A 7,947-nucleotide genomic window follows, 5' to 3' on the forward strand; every position below is an offset into this window, starting at 1 on the left:
TATATATATATATATACATATATATATATATATATATATATGTAGATATACATATATAATTAGTAGTGTAGGATGGGAACAGAAATCGATACAACAAAGGAAATGAGTGAAAATGTGTTCAGCCCATTTCCTTTGTTGTATCGATTTCTGTTCCCATCCTACACTACTAATTAATACTTGTCAGAAATCACTGTGAATCGCCTTCTGAAGGGAATAGGTTGGTGATCCAAAGGTAAATGAGGCAGTTAGTTGTTGTTATTTCCCCGCTCAAACTTACACAATCATTATATATATATATATATATATTCGGCCTTCTGGGTCTCATAAGTATATATATAACCCTAAATTTAAAGAGTTTTCACCTCACTATTTGGAGGGAATTTAGCAGTACTCGTTTCCTTATTATGGACTGGTTATTTAATAGTAATACATGAAGCAGCAGTTAACCTAGCAACCTTTGTGGCTTTCTTAATTGGTGTTGATAGAAGAATACCCCTTGAAAGAAGGGGTTACTCTCCACTAACTAAAACATTCACTAATTAGCAGGTATTTTGAGGGGAATATTGTGTGTGTGAATGGTGAGTTGAGTAAAAATTATAGACAAGAGTTCGGGTTAGTCGGTAAAATGAGGGGGAGAAATTTACAAAGCAAACTCTCAACCCTAACATAAGGTTATCAAATCAAACAAACTCTGTGTGAAATTAAAAACTTCAATATCATTATCAGGCAGATTACCTTACGCGCATGCTTAGTAAGGAAACTCGTACTAGTAATCATCCTCGTCCCAGTACTACAATTCAGAAGAAAAAAAAAAGTTATTTACAGTTTTCTATACACATTGTTTGTATCCTTCTTGAATTTTATCGGCAATGATCCCGGCGTTTGTGTCCGGGTATGGCGATCCACCAGTAGGTTTAGATTCCATCCTCGAAAATTGGGAAATTTGCATAGTAATATTGATTGTAGAAATACTTCCGCTTATACATATGCACATTTCTGCCACTGGACCAGCTATTTAAAATGAAGCTTACCAACTGTCAGGATTTCATAGAGAAGGGTACGATAACTCCACCTGCAAAAAAGGAGTGAAACAAATAAAAAGTAGAAAATGAGAGGGGAAGTAAATAACAGAGCGTTTCTCTTAAGCCCGCCACATACAAAGAGGAATTGCCTCGTGGGGCGAAAATCATGTTTGATTTTAACCTCACGACCTCGCGAGGCGAATTTCTCACTAAAGTTTCCCCACACACGTGAGGAAACGGCTGAGCAAATCTCCTCGCGAGGCAGTTTGCTCAGCTTTTTCCTCACGGTGTGCGGCAGGCTTTCGGTCATCTGCAAAATGGAACGTCAATGGGCAACAATCAATCAATCAATTCTAAAAGGAAACGGAATTTGATTTTGGACTGAAACCTATGCACTCACATATTACTTTGTGTCGTGTATACTCCGTAAAGTAAGGCCTCATATGCAGTCCACTTAACAGGTAATCGACCGTTTTCAAAGTTGTTTTCTTTGGGAGCAATGAAAGATGTAGAAGATTACGATATAAAGAATCAAGGAAAGTTCAGAAGAAGTAGTTGAGGCATACCTGAAACGAAAGGACGTTATTTTTCGTTCTCCGACGGAATAAGGCAAATTACTGTGATTTGAGATTGCCACGTTTGTGCCCGTTTGTCTTGTGGTGGCCCCACTTGTGGCTTCAATGAAAAACAAAGCCCGGACAAAGTCGCCTGAATGACGAGTCAAGGCTTAACAGCAACCATTTATATATACATCTAGCCAAGCTTAACAGCGGAGCTCCCTGGTTATTAGGGAGCTTAAGCACGCGGCGCGTTTTTGAGACGCGGACGGCAACCGGAAGTAAGCTGTTTTCCCTTTTAACGTGTCTTCCTACAACCACATTTACATAGCTAAGTATATTTTGTCCATTAAAATTGATTGGTATAAAAATCTGGGAGACACCACTGTCCTGGCATGCGAAGTGCTCTCTTCCGGTTGCCGTCCGCGTCTCAAAAATGCGCCTGCTTTTAAGCTCTCTATTTATTCTTACTGCTTGTGAAAGTGAAATTTTACTTTGCAATTCACCAGTTTGGCAATAATTTTTGCTTGAACCGCATGAGTTTTAAAAGAAAACAAGCACAGCCTCAGCGAGCGAAATGGAAAAGGTCAGTCAGTCAACTGTCAACAGCCAGCGAATAGGAATCACGCTAAAACTAGAAGCCATAAAGTTCACGGGCAAAGAACAGTTTTACTGATGTAGTTTATTCCACTTTATCTCTGAAAACAAGATCATTCAAATTTTGATGTATTTCATGGAAACACGCCAGGTTGGCTTGTTACAAGAATCGCCAAAATACGGCAATGCAACCAAGAAAGGACGAACTTCAAACACGATCTGTTCCAACACTTAAGTAACGTTTGGGTGCTTTAAACAAACTTCTGAAAACACAATCTAGTGATATTTCCCTCTAATTTTACGATAACTCATTGCGATTACGTGTTTATCACATAAGGGCAAAATTTTCTAGTCAGTGTCGAGGCATGACGAAACCACTTGGGCAAACGGAGTAAAAAACCACTTGTTCTCTCGCATTTCAGAGCAAAAAAAAAAAATAAAATAAATCAACTTTTTCTTTATGTCCAAAAGTGTACAGATAATTGTTATTTAATTCCAGTTGACAATAAAAATTCGATTTTCACTCCTAAACAAAGGAAGAATCGATTAAACCACTTTTTAAAAATATGCGTCCACTTTAAATAACGCATCCATAATAAAATAACAAACGGTTTAGTGCCGAAGGAAAGAATTTGTGGAGCAACTCCGCTAAGTATGAGCTATTACTGGTATTCTGTTTTGTCGTTATCGTTCTCTTTCGTTCTCCTTTCGTTTCTGCTCTAGACATAGGTCCTCCAGGCATCATGTAACCTTATCAGAGCTTCTAAAGATATGCCAAGAATTGCAATACAGAGAAAAAAGCAGCTCTAAGTAAATTAAAAATAAACACTCAGCTTTAAGTTTACATCCAGCCGATGCTTGACTTGAATAACTGCGTGGACCACAGATATCATGATATCTCAAACTGGATTCAAACCAGCGAAAAATACGGAAAGAAAGCATCTTCCAAACTGTTTTCCACCTGAACACGAAAAGCGTTGATTGTGTAAGAACTTTCGTTGATGTAGTATGGTCGTTTAGCCTATCATAAATTTGAGTAATTTTATTTCAGTTTATTTGCGGACAAAACCCTTGGTAATGAAATAGACTTGCTCCAAGTGGCTCTCTCGTAACTTTCAGAAATGCCTTTCTTTTTTTAAGATCTATTGAAGTCACAACTTTGAAAGTCCTGCAAAATCCATTACCTGTGGAAGAGAATATGTGAGGCAAGTGAGAATGATTAGCACAAAGACAAAAGAATGGTTTCTTGACCGCCATTTCTGAATATTGCCTATTTAACTGACGATTCATCAATGACCAGCGAAAAAATAAAAGATTAAAGTCACACCTGGCATTAAAATGCCCCAAGGGGTAGGTAACAACCAATTTGTTCAATTTCAATACCTCTAAAGAAAAAGAGGAGATTGCACGCTTAGCATCCGAAGCGAAACTTTAGGTTTAATCACCCACTCAAACTCTCTCCTCAAGTAAATTCATGTTCATTTACTTGCACGAAAATGTTTTACAAAAGACATAGTTTGATGCTACTCTGAATTGAAGAATCATGAAGATACAATCTTGGACAAAACTCTAGGGAAAAATTCTAGCTTAATTAAACATCATTTGGCACGCACTCGGCAAATATATTGGCGCTTCGCCAAGCCTTTGGTTGTGTTTTTTAACCAACATTGATGGGGGGGGGGGGGGGGGTAAGTAGGAAGATTGTAATGTTTATCTTACAGACAAAATAGAGCGTCACATTTTCCCAACGAGTTTTGTCCAAGATTGTAGCTTAGAAGAAGCACTTAAAACACCAGCATTTTAAAAGTTACATTCACAGCTCTCTAAACTAAAGTAGACTTCTTTAAGTCACTGGCAAAATTTCCATAATATATAAAAAAATATGTAAATAACATGTAATTCATCAAGACGTTACTGTAAATCAAAATTTACATGATTTTGCTCATTTACATGTTTAAAAAATCCTGTAAAAAAACATGTAAATATTTCAGGTGAGACATGTCAGTTTCTAAAAGTGGGGACATATCACTATGTACATCCAATTAAATAAAGAAAACCGCTGTAAATATCATGAAAAAGCGAAACTATTTCAAATACTTGTGAAATGTTCGGCGTGTGAATAGGCCCAACCGCTAACTTACAAGTGGGAAACGATCATTTCACGATCAATCTTTTAACCACACATGGATTGGGACTTAAGCCGTGATAGTACAAAAGATACAGTGTTTGCAATTGACAACTTGACAAATGCAGGGAATGGTTTGGTATGGTAAGTCTGCTTTAAAAGATAAAACACTTAGGAGCATTGTATTACAAACTAGGTTTAAATACGGTATATAATGTATTTACTGTGGTTATCTATAGGTCAGAGCGTAAATGAATATATGAAACTTTAGTATTGATGAATCGAGAGCCCAGTCTTGGTTTGCCTATAAGAAGGTCCCCCTCTGCCTACAGCCGAGATTTTAAAAGAATTATTAACGTAAGCAACACAACGTGACCGAAAGATGATAAAAACCCAGGCTAGCCAAAATCGAGAATTCAATAATAATTCCAGTATCGCAATGGGTTGTCACCTGACACAGCCAGCTGTTGTTCTCTGCTCCGATGCCTGACAGTGATATGTGGAATCACACCACACCAGAAGAGGAGATACAACTCCTCAACGGGGACTGCGAGATGGGGAAAGGTCCTGACGTAAATGCAACAGGGGATGGATAGGGAAGGAATGATGAATAGCAAAGAAAAGGAAAATGAATGGAACACGGACGAGGAGGAGACAATGGACAGGAAGATGCTAGACAACAAATGAATAAAAGATCAATCTTAAGAGAATTAATGCGAATGGCAATTCAGCTTTGCCAGTAGAGTTGTAGGCTCCCGGTCATGGGTTCCTGACCGACGTTAATTTTAACGGGACGGAAACCGTGAAATTACATCATGACTAGAAATAACTTATGTATTTTAATCGAACAGACCTTTCCACTGCTAAATCTGCCATTTTGAATTTGGGGAAACAGTAGCAATTGGCTAAATTCTTAAAATGTATATAAAGGGTTATTATGATAGTTTTTGTAGCGCTATACTACATGACCAGTTACGATGTCGATAAACAGATAAACAAACCAGGCCAAACTTTTGGTGATGAACAAATATATAAAGTGCTAATAATCTGTCTGCTTACAGTAATGTTTTAATTTTTCGGTATATTTGCCTGCATAAGGCTTTTCTTGCTAGTCTACAGAGTTTCCTAATCTGTTATCAGTGTAAACACCGTATTGCGCGCAATAGCGCACCATTTTCCGAATATACATCCTTTAGCGTAGAAAGATCAACGTACATTGACTGCATCAAGATAGCAATAAAACTAATTTGTCGTTTGCATGTAATTTCGTGTGAATCTTTAATCATGCGTTTCATTAGCAAGCTCACTCACCTTGGGATCACACATAGTAGAAAGGCAGCACTCACCTTTTCATTTCATGACTCGGTTGAATGAGGCAACATTATAAACACTCCCTAAATTTGACCAAGCCGTTAGGGTTACAGTCAGGGCAACCTTTACTTACAAAAGGGGTCTAGCACCAATACTTGTCTTACACGTGCAATGGGTTCAAAAGATAAATATGTGCCAAACTGGAATAAAAAAAGAGTTTATTTATTGCAGAACAGTGCATGACTTGGCCATAAACAATACGGATTCAGTTGAAAGCCCTCGTTGCATTATTTGCGTTAAAAGCAGCCGGAGTAAGTGAATCAAAACGTGCTAATGCCGATAGTCTTTTACAATGGTTTTTGCAAGACAGCTCGCAGAATGACTTTAGCGATAATGTAAAACGTCATGCGAGTTAAAATTGGCCGTTAACAAAATCAGAATCGGACCCGATCGGACTGGATCGGATCGGACTGACGTAACCCGCAGTACATAAACACGTCACCAGGATCTTCTCTGTCGGTTGGGATCAACAACAAACGAATATCTGCTAAATTCCCGCCAAAACTAGACACCGTCATATCTCCGGGGTCAAGATGGAGGAGAGAGCATAAATAAACAATCCGTTCTCGCTCTCGAATTCGTGATTATCCTGAATTGTTCATTTGCTTTGAGTTCACTAGTATATAGATTTAGCCAAGCCTACTGGTCAAATTGGCATACATGGAGGGGTGGACGTACGGACGGACGTACGTACGTATTTACGGACGGTTAATGACGTCATGAGGATTTCTCGCATCGATGGGTTACCATATTTTCTTAACAATGGTGCTCCGCTTTTATCGTGAATTTAGAAAGGTGAAAGCTTGATATGGGTTATGTGGAATGGTCATATTTGTTTGAAAAGACAACCCAAGTGTATGGACATAGGGCTCGAACCTGGGAGTATTGATTAACCCGTCACCTAACAACTCGACCACCACTTCGCCAGCTGCTCAGGGACAATTTTCAAAGGCCCACCTTCAACCGACAGGCTTTTCGACCGTTTGTTTTCGGTATGGAAATTCTCATTGCTTGTCGTAGGGATAGCGATCTAATTGGATGAATTTCATCTTAGGGCGAAATTTTCATTTATGAAAATAGTTTCGAAATGCCTGTCGGTTGATGGTGGGCCTTTAAGACACTATTTGATACTGCCGTATTATCAATCGCCAACAAACAACATTAAACACAACAAAAGATCGCTTTGATAACTCTTTGAAATCAAAAGTTAAAGCCTGTTCGCACTACCTGAAATTTTGTATTATTTGCTAAAAAATCTGTGAACGGGAAGCCATTTTTAGTGCGAACGATTTTTTGCCCCTACCAAAATTTTTGCAAGCGCAATATTAATGAAACTTCAAAGATTCCGTCGACTAGCTTTAGAGGCTGTAGAAATTTTGTCAGGCGAGAAAATACCTTGTTCCTTGACATCCATCCGTCAACATGACAGGAAGCTAATAACAGGCCTGCACGGACTCCATCAGTGTAGTTTTTGCGGTTGCCTCATGTTTGAGCCTAAAAAAGCTATAGTTTTGCTCTGACGAGCATGCCGGTAAGGGATTTACCCCTTTTGTATGATATTATTGGAGGTTTTAGGTAGATGTTTTTCAGCATAGACTGATTTTCTATGATACTCCATCGTTCCATCAATATCATTTTAATATTATTGACTGGTGGGTGGCGCGCTGTAACAAAAGGCAAAATTATCTCGTTTGTCTTTTTGCTTTGGGTTAAAGCCGAAGGTCTGGAGGCAAAATTGACCTCTAACAGACACCTTTCTATCATTGCGCTAGGATAACCGCACATTTGCATTTCTCAAGTCTCTCTTTAAATGTTGTTTTCGAAGAGTTTGTTCTAAGAAAGCTCATTGCTTTGTCTTCAATGAAGCCATTTTTGATCAAGTTCCTAATTGACATCTGTGACTAAAAAAAAATTCGGACACTCATATGCAAGGCAGTGTGGCCCAGTGATAAGGGCGCTTGCCTTGAGATCCAGAGATCCCGGGTTCAAGACCCTCTCTAACCACTATTTGAATTTGTTCCCGGTAGTCCCTGGTTCAACTTCCTAGCTACACTTGTAAACAGCCAACTGGTTTGCCTCCGGCCAGTTGGCTGGCTGTAGCTTTTGTGTTCTGTTGTTTCGTTGATTGTGTTTCATTGGCCCTGAAAAGCCCCAATGGGGAGCGGTCAATTAAATATGTATTGTATTGTATTGTATTGTATTGTTTTGTATTGTATTGTATTGTATTGTATTGTATTGTATTGTATTGTATTGTATTGTATTGTATTGTATTGTA

The sequence above is a fragment of the Montipora foliosa genome, chromosome 13, assembly GCF_036669935.1.
Source record: "Montipora foliosa isolate CH-2021 chromosome 13, ASM3666993v2, whole genome shotgun sequence".
NCBI classification, from domain to species: domain Eukaryota; kingdom Metazoa; phylum Cnidaria; class Anthozoa; order Scleractinia; family Acroporidae; genus Montipora; species Montipora foliosa.